The sequence below is a fragment of the Argentina anserina genome, chromosome 5 (genome assembly GCF_933775445.1).
Source record: "Argentina anserina chromosome 5, drPotAnse1.1, whole genome shotgun sequence".
Taxonomy (NCBI): Eukaryota; Viridiplantae; Streptophyta; class Magnoliopsida; order Rosales; family Rosaceae; genus Argentina; species Argentina anserina.
The window spans coordinates 21,470,824-21,487,081 of NC_065876.1; positions in this window are offsets into that span (position 1 = coordinate 21,470,824).

Consider the following 16,258-nt stretch of genomic DNA (forward strand, 5'->3'; position numbering starts at 1 on the left):
TAGGACACTTCAGTATTTTGTGTTGATTTTTATGTAAAATGTAAGGCTAAAATTGATATTTCAGTGTATTTATGAAATTAAAATAATGAAAACATAGGCTATATGTGTTCACTATCCCCAAATTTAATTATCTACGAGTTTATATATGTTTTTGGGTTTAATGTTTACATAGTTAATTAAATTGTTGTGTGTGTGACGTCTAATGAGACTACTTTGCTGAGCTATCTATGAACCGAAAGAATTTTTAGGTGTTTAATTAAATCATAAATATTAGATCTCCTAAACTAAATCTAATTAGTGAAAATTTTAAGACTGATACATGACAAATGATTCATTATAAATATTAGTGAATTTACTTCATAAGATATCAAATATGTACCCAAATTTAGTGTATGCCGTTAGAAATACCATTAACTCTCTGTAATTATCCAATTAATAAAGGGTACCTCAGTATTTTTATAGTTTCCACCCTTCTGTATCCCCCCTCTCTCTCTCGCTCACAAACTCTCTTCCAAAGGACCATGCGAACGTCGTCGACGTATGATCAGTCGTCGTCCATGGCTACCGACGAGTGGCTGGTTCTCCAAGCTTGTCGATCCAGCTCAGAAAATTATCATCTACAAGTCTACAACGCCCACTGCCTCTTCTCCACCGTCTTCCACAAACGCTTCACTTCTCCATTGCCACTGCCTTCCTCGGGTTCATGGTTGCCATTTTGAAAATTGCTATGGCGCCTTTAGCCAATGTTGTTTGCAATTGTTCGCATCTTCTTTCCCTTCTAGATCCTCACCCACCACACCTAACTCACCATTTGTCTATCTTATCAAACCCAATATGCCAATGATCATTTCTTTCACTATTATCTAGTGATGTGATTTTCTTAAAACCATCTTTATATTTAACATTTGAATCTTTGTGGTTTAACCCCCATTTCTAGATGATGGCTTCTTGTAAAACTGTAAGACATTATAAGAGTGGGTTTGATACTCTTCTGGTTTAATGTTTATTGACTATTAACTCTGATTAACTGAGTATATTAATCTTTCTTTTGCGATTTTAATCATGTAAAAGATCAAATCGTGTACTATCATTGATAGAAGCACTTTGTGCGACGTTCTTAACATGCTTTTACCTCTAGTTGTACTTTTTTTAGCTCTTATTGTTGTAGTATTGAGTCATTTAGTCGAGTTAGGAGTCTATGGTGGCGTTGGTTGCATTTTGATGTTAAAACAGGTTGAAAACACAAAAATTGTCGAGAGTCCTGTTTAGAGTAGGTTTCCTAGTTAAATTAGGAGTCTTCATTAATCAGCATTTCTCTAATATTTGTGATATATTGATAATCCTACTTGCATTAGGAATCCCTTTTAGACTAAAAAACATATTATTTAGGAAAGTCATACTTGAACTAAAAGGCTTATTCCGTAACTTTCCTAATCTTACTCTCCTATTCTAGTAACTTACTTGATCTTTTTATATGAATTATCTTGTCTTTATTCTTTTCTTTTCTTATTTTTAGATTTTAAAAAGTGAGATTGTGTAGCTAGCATGAAGAAAAAAATAGAGGAAAATAAGCAAAAGAGGAAAATAAAAAAAGAAGGAGACACCTAAAAAAGGAGAAAAATAAGAAATTTATCAAAGAAGATTGCACCCACCAATGAAAAAAATAAGTGAAAGAAAAGGAGAGAAAGAAAAAGGAAGAGAACAAAAAGAGATAATGCAAGAGAGAAAAAAGGAGACACCTAAAAATGAGAAAAAAAAAAGAATTTATCATAGGAGATTGCACCAATCATGATAAAAATAAGTGAAAGAAATTGTGGAGAAAGAAAAAGAAAGAGAATAAAAACAGATAATGCAAGAGAAAAAGAATGAGACACCTAAAAATGAGAAAAAGAATGAATTTATCAAAAGAGAATGCACCCACCAATTGCAAAAATAAGTGAAAGAAATTGAAGAGAAAAAGTCCAAGCTATAATATTCAAGGAGCCAAAACTCTTCTATAAATAGCACATCATTCACAAAGAAAAATAATCACTTCTCATTTGCATTCAAGAGCTAAAACTCTACCAAAATACTACCTCAAACATTTTCACCAAAACATCAAGTCGTTCTCCCCCATATACCAATTCCATCTCCACCGAAAATCACCATTGATGACACACCTCCAAGGTTCCTTCAACGTATGATTCTCGCAACTCATCTCTAGGGGTTTGTTCGTTTTTGATTTTTTACAATACTTTATCTATGAAGATTGTAGTATGATGTTTGTGTGGGATTATTATTTTGTATTAAGAATCTGTTCCGGGAGAATTACTATTCTACCCTTGTGTGTGTCTTAGCCTAATAGGTTTCATGTTAGGAGATAGATTAGCATCTCCGTAATAGATTAGGACTCAGAATCCTACGGGATTGTGGTTTTGTAAATGCCTATATATAGGCCCTCATATCATTCAATAATACACAATTATTTCACCCTGCATCACGTTATCAGCACGTTGCCCTAAAACCCTGAATTTTTAGAGCCCTAGAATTTTTTTCTCCTCTCTTCCTCCGCCGGCCGCCGTCGATTCCAGCCTCCGGCATCTCCTCACCGGCGTGCCTCCTGCTCGCCGCCGCATCGCCGCCCCTGCTCCCAGCCACGCACACAGCGCCTGCAACCAGCCTTACAGCCCCCCCTGCAGTTCCGCATGCAGCCCCGCACGCAGCCTTCCCTGCAGCATCGCAGCTCTTGCATGCACGCAGCCCAGCTCGCGACCCCTGCAGTCCCGCTCGCGAACCCCTATAGCCCCGCTCGCGACACCTGCAGCCCCGCTCGCGAACCCCTGTAGCCCCGCTCGCGACAGCTGCAGCCCCGCTCGCGACCCCTGTAGCCCCGCTCGCGACACCTGCAGCCCCGCTCGCGACCCCTGCAGCTAGCCTCGCAGCCCCTGCTCGTAGCCCCCACAGCCCCTGCACGCAGCCCCGCATGGTTTCCTCCGCATTCGTCCCGCAAAAACATCTTTTTACCCCGCAAGTCCCTGCATCAAAGCATTCAAAATTGCTCCTCCCGCATATTCACGCAAGAAACGTGAGATTCAAAAGCACATACTTCGCTCAAGAGAAGCTAGTCCCGTATACTACAAACCTTCAAAGGTAAATTTTTCATAAACGTTCCGCTTTTGAACGTATAGATATATTATATCGGGCGCTATTAGCCTTCTTCTTGTCTTAATTCCGGCCTTTCTTATAACGCCGATGAGACTATAGAGGGATGGGTTTCCCCTCTTGGTCGATGTTTTCTGTGTGACGGTCCTGGGGGAGTCACGATTGTTTAAAAGGGAAGTTAATCGATTTTCGTGTGGTCGCCTGAGTGCACCGCTGTTTTGGGTGCGATCATGAGTATCGCCGCTTGCATCGATTTTTCTTGTGACCAAATATGTCACGCCTTCTAATTCCTATTATACTTGAATCTAATCGATTCCGTATTCGTTTTGTAGATGTCATTGCCATCTCGACCGGAATTTGGCCTTCTTGATCTAGAAGGAAAGGAATACCACCGCTGGGTTTCCGACATGGAGCTCGCTTTCGAGAGCCGAGGGATCGAAGGCATGTTTTCCGACCCTCCTGCTGATTTCCCACCCATGGCTAAGACTCAGACTCACATCTTTATGAGACGTCACATCCATGCAACTCTCAAGAGGCAATACTTGAACGTAAAAGATCCTAAAGAATTATGGGACAAACTACGCTTGCGGTACAACAACGTTCATGATAAGCTTCTTCCTGAATTGACCGTTAGATGGGATAACATCCATCTATTGGACTATAAGAGAGTGGATGATTTCAATCAGGATATGCTATGCTTGCAATCCGATCTTGGCACCGTTGGTGTCATCAAGACCGACCTAGATCTTCTCAATAAGACATTGGACACGTTTACAATCAACTATGAGGTTCAAGCTCATACGTACCGCACTCATGTAGAGGAAGGGAAGATCCGGTCTTTCGCCGACTTAATGGCGCTCTTGGCTAAGAAGGAGAGACATTCTGAGATCCTCTTCAATAACAACAATAGACCTCTTGGCACTAAAAGAATTTCTACGCCACAGTCTAACTATGGGAAAGCTCCTAAGCAAAAGAATCAATCAATGAACGCTCCATATCACTACCAAAATAACAACTCTCGTGGTGGGAGGCAACAAGGCCGGTCTCGGCCTCGGTCTAATACTTGGACCCGTGATGGTGGCGGCGCCGCACCCTCCGGGGGAGGCCGTCCCCGTCCCAACATTCAAGGAGGCCGTGCGCCTCCTCATGCTTCCACTTCCGGTAATGGCAAGTCTCCATGCTTCAAATATGGCTCCTTTAAGCACTTTAATCGCGATTGTCGCGCTAGCAAAGAGATGATCAAGGCTTACTCCGCCTACAAGAAGTTTCTACAACCCTAATCGAATCATGTGGATGAGGACCATGAGATCGAGACTCACCATATCTCCATGAAGCCCGAGCCCCTTGCCTCTAAGGCTAGGCCTCCGGCCGCTACCATGGATACTCCGACTTTGATTAGTCGTTTTAGCTTCTTTAGCTTTATGATTCAAGTATTGTTATGGCCAACCGCCATTGTTATTTTCATTGACTTTGTAATAGTCTTTTGATTTTGGAATTAGAAGTTCATGTGTGATGTATTAAAGATTGGCATTCAATAAAATTTCTCATTCTCTTGCTTACAAGACGATCTCTTTGAGAATTTTATTTACTTTACACTTAGCATGATGATCAACGTGTGCAACTCACGTGGTTTTTAAATTGGATGTTTTTGGTTACATGGGACCCCAATAGCACTACATTGTGAATTTGGAACTTAAAATTCGGAAAACGAACCTCAGAACGTCGAAAACGACTTCGTTTTGCGCATGGCCGGCTCAGACACTGTTCCAGCGTTTCCGGCACGTTTTGCCGGCGTATTCGCCATCTTCCGGCCCTTTCGCGGCGTTTCCGGCACCGCCATCCGGTTCCTGCCGGCGTCCCCTGTCGGACCTGAAGTTCCGGCCTCCATACCGGCCAGTTCCGACAGCCGCCGGCCGGTTTTCTAGCAATCGGTGCCGCCGGTTTTCCAATGAGTTTTTCGACGATTTTTTCGTCGTTTCTCGTTATTCTTCCGGCATATTTCAGCAGTCCATGCTGCCACGTTTTCCTCGTCCAAAATTCACCCGGTTTTGAGTTCTTTTGACATGGTTTTCCGGTTCGTTTTTTCCGGTTTTCTCCAGGTCCGTTATATCGCTCACCGGCACTCTTTGTGTGTGTTTCCACACCATTTTTGGATGGTTTCTACCACCCTAGTTTATTGTTTGGTATTTCACTACTTCAATACCATGATTTCCAACTCTTTAGTTGAAGAATGTACTTCTATTGCCATGTGATACATTCGATGGGATCGACCTTTGTTCTGATTCCCATTCTTACAATATCCTACGGCGTATTGTATAGAATTGTTCCCGTGTCGCTGACTCTATTAATCGTCATTTTGTAGATGTCCCGCGGTGAAATCGAATGTCTAGCTGATTGCGGAACCACCCACACTGTCCTACGGCACAAGCAGTTGTTCACGGATCTAGTGTTTTCGACTTCTTCGATGACTACAATGATTGGCTCGAAATCCATCATTCAAGGAAGAGGCACTGTTTCTTTCATGTTGCCTAATGGTACGACTCTTAACGTCGTGGACGCTCTTTATGCGCCGAAGTCGCCCCGCACCTTGCTAAGTTTTAAGGACATACGTGCCAATGGTTTTCACCTCGATACTTATGTTGAGATTGGAGAGGAATATCTTTGTGTTACCTCTGAGAAAGCAGGCCATCGCCGCATCTTAGAGAAGATGAAGAGTCTTGAGAATGGTTTGTATCTTACTTCCATTCGGATCTTTGAATCATATGCGGTTGAACGCAACTTTTGTGATTCGGACTCTTATATGCTTTGGCATGCCCGTCTCGGGCACCCTGGACGTGATATGATGATTAGAATTCTTAAGAATTCACATGGTCATCCATTTTTCAAGTCCCGGAAGCGATTGGAGGATCACCTCACCCGTGCTCCGCACGGTGAGGCCGTGCCTACCCATGCACTGCGTGGTGTGGCCAAGCATGCCTCACTCGGCAGCTCCACGGCTTTCATGCCGTCGGTGGCGGCATCCCCTCCTTCACAGGAGCTTGTGATGCCTCCCGTGCTTTCAAATGCCTCCATGGAAATTTCGGATGCCCATCGCTCATTTTGCAAAGCTTGTTCTCTTGCTAAATTTCAAGGAAGTCCTTCTTTTACTAAAGCTTCGACCGAGAACATTCCATTCTTACAACGTATCCAAGGTGACATTTGTGGACCTATTCAACTAGAATGCGGACCTTTTCGATATTTTATGGTATTGGTTGATGCATCGACGCGTTGGTCACATGTCGCTTTGCTATCCACAAGGAATGCTGCATTTGCTAAGTTATTAGCTGAGATCATCAAACTTCGGGCTCACCACCCCGATTATCCTATCAAATCCATTCGTTTGGATAATGCTGGAGAATTCACCTCCAAAACTTTTGATGATTACTGCATGTCTATTGGGATCGAAGTTGAACATCTCGTTCCTCATGTTCATTCACAGAACGGTCTAGCAGAGGCTACCATCAAGCGTATTCAGCTTGTTGCTCGGGCAATGGTTATGGGTACTAACCTGTCGGTCTCTGCGTGGGGATATGCAGTGTTGCATGCAGCGACACTTATTCGTTTCCGACCCGCGGCTAACCAAGCGTTTAGTGCGTACCAGATCGTAACTGGTTACGAACCCAATATTTCACACTTACGCATCTTGGGTTGCGCCGTTTATGTGCCTATTACGCCTCCACTACGTACTAAGATGGGTCCTCAGAGACGATTAGGTATCTATGTTGGCTATAATTCCCCAACGATTGTCTGCTACTTAGAACCAACCACCGGAGATCTCTTTACTGCAAGATTTGCAGATTGTCACTTTGATGAGACATGCTTCCTGTCGTTAGGGGGAGATGGGAATGTTATCATTCCAAATGAACATCAGGAATTGACGTGGTGTGTCCCCACTATGTCTTATTATGATCCCCGCACTGCTCAAAGCGAGTTAGAAGTGCAACGCATTATCGACCTCCAGAAAGTCGCGGATTCGATGCCCGACGGCTTTGTAGATATTGCTAAAGTGACGAGATCGAACATACCCGCTGCGAACGTACCGGCACGGTTGGATGTCCCGAAATACGGGCGTGGAAGACAAGCTCCTGGTCCTAGTAACGTTGGCACCACCCCTGACAGTGGGACGGAGGCCGGCGGCTGCACCACCGTACGCCGTGGTGTTGCCGGTGCTCCTTGTGGCGACGCTGCCGAGATGGCCCGGCATGGAGCAGCTTCGGCCTCGGCTCCTCAAAGGAAAAAGGGGAGACCGATAAACTCTAGGGATTCAAAACCTAGAAAGAAGCGAACAACTAAGGAACATCGCGTCATCAACGATGAATCACCATCGTATGAAGTTGTGTCTGATTATAGATATGTCCATGAATCAACTCAAGTGTTACCGTGGGATGCTATGGAACCTTGTTTGATGTCAGAGAACAACGAAATCTCAGTGAACTACACAAGTGATGACGTTTTCGCTTATTCCGTCGCACATGCGATCATATCTGAAAACGACGTTGAACCTCGCTCTGTAGCTGAATGCGAACACAGAGCAGATTGGCCGAAGTGGAAGGAAGCAATCCAGGTAGAACTTGACTCATTAGCGAAGCGAGAAGTCTTCGAAAAGGTTGAATTGACTCCAAGAGATGTCAAACCGGTTGGACATAAATGGGTCTTTGTTCGCAAGCGAAATGAGATGAACGAGATCATGCGCTATAAGGCAAGACTCGTGGCGTAAGGATTCTCACAACGACCTGGTATTGACTATGAAGAGACTTATTCTCCTGTTATGGACATCATTACCTTCCGCTACCTTATTAGTCTGGTAGTGTCCGAAAGACTAAACATGCAGCTTATAGATGTGGTCACAGCTTATCTCTATGGGGATCTTGACGCAGAGATATACATGAAAGCTCCAGAAGGACTACCTTTACCTCTATCAAGTGCCTCCAGACCACGGAGTGATCATGCAGTCAGATTACATCGTTTATTGTACGGGTTAAAGCAATCCGGAAGAATGTGGTACTACAATCGGTTGCATCAATACTTGGTGAGAAGGGGTTACAAGAATGATGAACTATGCCCATGCGTGTTCATACGAAAGACAAATTCCGGATTCGTTATCGTTGCGGTGTACGTTGATGACATGAACATAATCGGTACTCTTGATTATTTGAAGTCGGAATTTGAGATGAAAGACCTAGGGAGGACGAAATTCTATCTCAGCCTTGAGCTTGTGCATAGGGCCGACGACATCTTAGTGCATCAGTCAAATTACACGCAGAAGATGTTTCGACGTTTCAATATGGATCTATGCAGTCCATTGTCTACTCCCATGGTCGTCCGAAGTCTAGATATCAAGAAGGATCCCTTCCGTCCTAAAGAGGATGATGAAGAAGTTCTTGGTCTTGAAGTTCCATACCTTAGTGCAATTAGGGCACTATTGTATCTTGCTCAATGCACTAGACCGGACATATCTTTCGCAGTGAACTTATTAGCTAGATTTAGCTCCGCGCCTACGCTACGTCATTGGAATGGAATCAAGCATTTGTTTCGATACTTGAAAGGTTCCCTTGACATGGGATTGTTCTACCCCTATTGCAGAGAGAACACCGCCACGGTATCTCCCCACACCACTGCCGTACGCCGCAGCGACGCCACCGGTCGCCATGGCGTGGAGACCGTGCATGGTGCCGAGAGCAGCAACCGGTCCCGTGCAGCTCTTTCCCCCGATGCAAAGACTCCAAACAACTTGTTAGTTGGTTATGCCGACGCAGGGTACCTCTCTGACCCTCACAAGGCTCGTTCTCAAACCGGTTATGTGTTTACCATTGGGAATACGACGATATCTTGGAGATCCACTAAGCAAACTCTTGTTGCTACTTCTTCGAATCACGCGGAGATCATCGCTCTCCATGAAACAGTTAAAGAATGTGTTTGGCTACGATCACTTGTTCGCCATATTCGTGATTCTTGTGGATTAGTCTCTACAACTGATCAACTTACGTGCATTTATGAAGATAATGATGCTTGCATAGAGCAGACAAAGTTAGGTTTCATCAAGGGAGACAACACCAAGCATATTTCGCCTAAGTTCTTCTACAACGTTCAACAACAGAAGTTCTTGAATGTTCAGATCAATCAAGTGAGTTCAGAATCCAATGTTGCGGATTTGTTCACCAAGTCTTTGCCTAAATCTACTTTTGTGAAACATGTGAAGAGCATTGGCATGCGTCGTTTATCGGAACACTAGAGTTTGGTAGACTTCAGGGGGAGTCTACATCACATGTTAAGATCCTTAAGTAGTTGGTGCGTTGTGCTCTTTTTCCCTTTGATCAAGCTTTTGTTTTACCCAAGAGATTTTTGTTTTGCTTGACAAGGTTTTTACCGAGGCAACGTTGTGCGCCATGCAATCTAGGCATGCGACACAAGGGGGAGTGTTCCGGGAGAATTACTATTCTACCCTTGTGTGTGTCTTAGCCTAATAGGTTTCCTGTTAGGAGATAGATTAGCATCTCCGTAATAGATTAGGACTCCGAATCCTACGGGATTGTGGTTTTGTAAATGCCTATATATAGGCCCTCATATCATTCAATAATACACAATTATTTCACCCTGCATCAGAATCAAAATTTTCAGATTGTTTTATTGGATTTTTGGATCTTTTCCGAATTGATAGTTTCCTATAATTAATGAGTTTGTATTTTTATTGTTGTGTTCTAATCATCTTTCTCATACTTTTAGATAATTTTCAGATATGTGCATATGAATTTAGTGCTTGGATGCAGTCCCTAAGATTGTGTTTGAGTGCTAAATTCATCAACCATATTGACACAAATCGAATCATGCCCTAAGTAAGTTCGGTTTGTGTTTATTAAAGTGGTAAAAATTCTGAAAATTTGCATATGAAACCATGGTGAGTGACACCATACATGAAACATGTCTCCAACAAAGATTTGGTGCTTAAATGTAATCTTGTTTGATTTTTACTCAGAGTTATTGAATTTGATTGCATGCAAATTTAGATTAGACCCTAAGTCAATCTAAATGTTAATTGAAATCTTACATGATTAGATGATCCCCTAAGGCTCTAATTATATTGGTGTCTAAAAAGTATGTAATTGGTCTAATTAGAATGTATGATAGGTTCGAACTTGTAATTATATGTTGTAATGGTAAATTTGGTTTAAGTTTGTTAAAGAAGTTGATCATGTAAATAGTAATTTATGATTTATTTTCATTAGTAGTTAATAATCAATCTCAAACCCCCCATCCCTTCAATTCCCCGGACTGAACGATCCCTGCTTATTCTATATTAACGATGATGTTTTACAAGGTTAATTGTGTGACGTCTTAGAACGTCCCATCAATCATCCACTCATCTGTATATCATGTTGATAGTAGTGGATTTTAAGCTTTGTCCTCTTTTTGGGTTACAAGAAGTAGATCAGAACAACCCAGCAATCCAACTGAATAGAAGTTGGTTTCTGTAGAATTGATCAAAGAGAGAAAATGGAGATAGATGAGGACTCCCCGATGTTCTTTTTCCATTTATTTTGAAAGAGACAAATTTGCTCTCTTGAATTTGACAGAAAGTAGAATTACTAACGGTCTATGTAACAATGTATACTAAAACTGGGTAGATATTGAAAAGTCCTGTACATTTTTGATGTATTCAAAAGTATATTCACCAAAATATGTCATTTACATGTAGTAAAATTTTCACATCTAATTATTACATCTTCAACACAACAACAAAAAATATCATTGATAGAGTGTTAATTAAAACGTCTATAATAAACTCTGTAAAACATCATCGTTAGTATAGAATAAGTAGGGATCGTTCTTTCCGGGGAATTGAAATGAACTCTAAACGTTGAGTGTTAACAAATAATGAGGGGTTTGAGATTGATTATTAACTACTAAAATAAAACCTAAATTATTATTTACATGATCGACTTCTCTCTGACAAACTTAAACTAAATTTATCATTACACCACATAATTACAAGTTTGAACCTATCATGCATTCTAATTCGACCAATTACATACTTTTTAGACACTAATACAATTACAGCCTTAGGGGATCATCTAATCATGCAAGATTTCAATTAACATTTGAATTGACTTAGGGCATAATCTAAATTTGCATGCAATCAAATTCAATAACACTTAGAGTAGAAATCAAACAAGATTACATTTAAGCACCAAATTTTTGTTGGATACATGTTTCATGTATGGCGTCACCCACCATGGTTTTCACATGTAAATTTCCAGAATTTTTACCACTTTTAATCAACACAAACCGAACCTACTTAGGGCATAATTCGATTTGTGTCAATATGGTTGATGAATCTAGCACTCAACCACAATCTAGGGACTGCATCCAAGCACTAAATTCATATGCACATATCTGAAAATTATCTAAAAGTACGAGAAAGATGATTAGAACACAACAATAGAAATACAAACTCAATAATTATAGGAAACCATTAATTCGGAAAAGATCCAAAAATCCAATAAAACAATCTAAAAATTTCGATTCTTAATACAAAACAATAATCCCACACAAACATCATACTATAATCTTCATAGACAAAGTATTATAAAAAATTAAAAACGAACAAACCCCTGAAGAAGTGTTGTGAGAATCACACGTTGTAGGAACCTTGGAGTTGTATGTTCAATATTGATTTCGGTGGAGATAGAATTGGTATATGGGGGAGAATGGCTTGCTGTTTTGGTGAAGAATGTTTGAGGTAGTATTTTGGTAGAGTTTTGGTTCTTGAATGCAAGGGAGAAGTGATATGGAGATGAGTTGAAGCCGTGTATATATAGAATGCACGGTTTGGTTTTTTTCTTTGATGTTGCATCTTCCTTCCTATTATAATGTCATGCTTGATTCTCTTAATGATCATATTTTATTTAATTGTTGCATGACTTGGCTCCATCTCTTTTCTTTTTACCTAATTAATCTTCATATTTATTTATTTCTTCTTCTTTTCTTCTACCCACGGCAATGACTCATGTTTTAATCTCTTAAATCATGCCATACTTTATTCCCATAATGATCATCTTCTATTTAATTGTTGCATGACTAGTTGATGATAGGACTCCATGTGCATGACTTCTCCTTGTTACACTATTTCCAAGCCGTGAGTAATTCTCTATGTAGGCAAGACTCTCCTTTATTTTCTCTAATATTATCTCTTAAATCCAATCTGAAAATAAGAAAATAAAATCATAAGTAAGAGATAATTAGTTTCGAAAATTATGTCATAATCTAGACAATTGTTGTCTTAAAAAGACACATATAATATCTGAGCTCAGCTAGATTAGGAAAGTTTATAATTTGCAAAAATGAAACTTACTAGAACAAGAAAAGTCACTAGAACATGAAAGTTCATTTAGGAAAGTTTCGCAAAAAGAGTTTCAGATTAAGTAGGACTCTCCTAAATGATACGTTTCCTAGTCAAACAAGGATTCCTAGTGCAAGAAGGACTCTCAAAATATCGCCAATGCGACCAAAACGTAGAAAGATGAAGACTCCTAATCTAACTAGGTTTCCTAGTCCTACAAGGATTCAATACCGCCGAAGACTCTTACTACGACTCAATGACTCAATAGTACAACAATAAAGGCTAAGAAAAGTACAAATGGAGGTAAAAACATGTTAAGAACGTCGCACAAAGTACTCATATCAATCATGCATAATTGCTCCCAAAATAATTGAAATCTCATAATTAACTCTAACAATACAATAAAAAAGCGTGAGTGAAACTGATTTTTTTTAACTGCATGAGTAGAGCATGAGACTCTACCCATTGATTATGATATTATTGATAAGACCCGTCCTACCTCAAGGGGCGCATAAGGCCAAAACCCGTGGCAAGACGATTATTACAAACATCTTTGAAAAAGACATCTTGAATAAACATATGAGCCTTGCCTAAACTCAAATCAATAATGACATTTCTACTAGCAAAGTGTACAAATCGATCTGCCACACTATTTGCATCACGGTTGATGTGTTAAACATTACACAACTCAAATATTTGAATCAAATCTTGACAATCATGTAAGATACAGAGCACATTAGGAGAACAAGTACCTTGGTTGGTTAAGGCTGCAACCAAAATTGCCGAGTCACACTCCACCTCCACCTGCTGCCAACCCTGTTGCCGAGCCAATTGTAAGCCCATTCTCTGCATGTCTTTGCCTCACTATGGAACGCCGAGCTAAGGTGAAGAATATGCCTGGATTGAGCAACAACAAAATTGCCATTATCATCTCTCACAACTACCCCCCAAACCCCCACAACTCGTACTAGCATCAAACACACCATCAGAGTTTATTTTAAGTCTTTCAGAGGGAGGCCACTCCCACTTCCTAGCCGCCACCCTATATCTCCCATGCCTTCTCTCTTTAACATGGACATATACTCCTGGAGAAGCTTCATTGTCCCAACTACCGCCTAATAAGGACATAACACATTATTGCTCCCCAAGATTTTATTCTGCTTCTCCCACACTGTCCACAAACCCATCAGAAAAATTTCAAACTCTTCCTAACTCAAACCCCCACCCACCACACTCATCCAGCCCCAAAAGTATGTAGAATTCTTATTACGCGCTTTCATACCAATTGGGAGCAGCAACCAATAACAGGCCGCCACATTACACAATTTAAATAAATGCAAATCTGTTTCCAACTCTCCCTTGCAAAAACAAACACTCCCATGACTCCAACTAGACCCTTATATGAGCTAAAGCCTTCCTTGTAGGAAAATTTTTCTTGAGAAGCCACCAGACAAAAGTTTTTACCTTCGGCAAAAACCTGCATCCCCTAAACCTTCTTCCAAAGGCCACTATGTGTTTGACCTGCTGAAGAAGAATAAGGCACGCCAACCTCCATACCTGCCATAGCTTTAGACACTCGATACCCACTTTTGATTGAGTACTTCTTATTTTGAGAAGTGCCAAATAAGCACATTAGCCCTCATGGTAGACCCAAGAGAAATATGCTTGATTAAATCCAATTCAGCCTCAGTAAACAACTCCTCAGCCCAATCTAATACCATGTCTCTGTATCCTCATCAATTAAATCACCAACCACCAGACCCTCCAATCCCTCTGGCCGAAAAAAGTAAGGTTTCGGTATCCAGGAGTCATTAAACACTGAAATCGACTTCCCATAACCTACCAAAATAACGAACACCATAGGTTAGCAGCTCCTTACCCTTAATCAGACTCTTCCATTCAGATGAGCCCCCATGACTCATACACGCATTCAAAAAAGTGGTACCAGTATGATATTTTGATTTAAGACACCGAGCAAGCAAAGACTCTGGAAATTTCAACAACCTCCATCTATGCCGAGCCAAAAGCACCTGGATAAACTACCACATGTTCCTAAAACCCAAACCCCTATCTTCCTTTGGCACACATATACGATCCCAAGCTAGCCAGTGAAGGTTCTTCTTATCATCAGAATCTCCCAACTAAAATTCCGCCATACAGCGATGCATTTCCCCACACATATGCTTGGAAGAACTTACAAAAGGAGTATACAAAGGCGTCGTTAAACCCTACATAATAGGGAAGAGTACACTCTCCTACTTTACAAATCATCTGCTAGCTACTCAAATCAACAACTAAAATAAAACTGAGCCATTATGGCTTCATCTTCACCAAAAAATGGAAAAAGAGCATAAATAACATAGTTGGCCACACAATGTGCAACCTTATCAGCAATTCTAGGGACAAAGCCCAAACTAAAATAATGAAAGCAAGATATCAAGACTTTGATTTCATCCATAATTGCTCCTTTTGGGCTTAAATCAACTCTTGCTACTTGGATAGCTTAAAGAACTGCCTAACAATATGATTCCATAACAATATGTGTAAAGCCTGCTTGGACACCGAAATAGAGACCATTACGAACAACCAATATTTCACAACAATAAGGACTAATATGGCTCACCCCCTGCACCGACAACACCCTTTCACACTGCCCCACCTCATTCCTACAAAGAGCCTTAGTGCTCTCTTGTTTAGAGTTGAGACCCCCATCTACATTCACTTTCACCCACCCAACATTCGGCTGAAACCAATCTGTGTGGTTTTCAACCGTAGCGAATGAGTCGCTAGTGATTGGGAGGTTCTCAGTCATCTCCATAATGCCTCTCCAAACTTCCCCCTAGCTACAAGTTATTTCAAAGAAACCCATCAGATTTACCATGTGCCATATCATTCCTCTTGTGCCAAAGTTTCCAACAAACAACTCTAAACCAATCTAGATCATCTCCCCGTAATATCAAACCAACATGAGCAAAGAGATCAAATAAACTATTTTCTTTCCAAACCTTACACACATTAGCCAACAAGGTGGATTTCCACACCTTCTGTGCAAAAGGGCACTCCCACATGACATGAAGAACAAATTCCAAATAGGAGTCACATTCCCCACATTTAGAATCACAATACATCATCCCTCTCTTGAGTTCCCCCAAACATGGCAAGAAATTGTTACAAGCTCACCAAAGTAGAATTTTATTTTTATTAGGCATATTTATGCCCCATAGGCATTTTCAAACATCTTTGACACCATCTAATGTTCCTTCCCCCACACCACTACCTGACTCCGCTCCAATGACTCATTGTTTCTCATTCCTACCTACCCAATATCCCGACTTCATTACGTATCCACCATTTTTATTATAATGACACATTCTCCTATCCAAACCCCCACTCATAGCTAAAAGAATAGCTAATATGGCAAACAAATATGAATCAATTTTAATTGCTCTCATAAAACTCATAATTTTAACGTTATTGTTTTATAACACTGAACTGTCAATTTTACCCCTACAATTTACATAAAAGTCAACATAAGTACCAGTACCAAAACTTAAGGAACCAAATTACCGTTTTTGAAATATCCTGTACCAAATTATCCAATTGGGGATACATTAAGTATTATAGGAGAAATTTACCCTAAAAACAAATTACAATTTTGGTAATATATATATATATAAAGAAGTATCGATTTACCTAGGGCTGGGCAAAAAGTCCGAAGAAGAAAAAAAAACCCGGACCGGA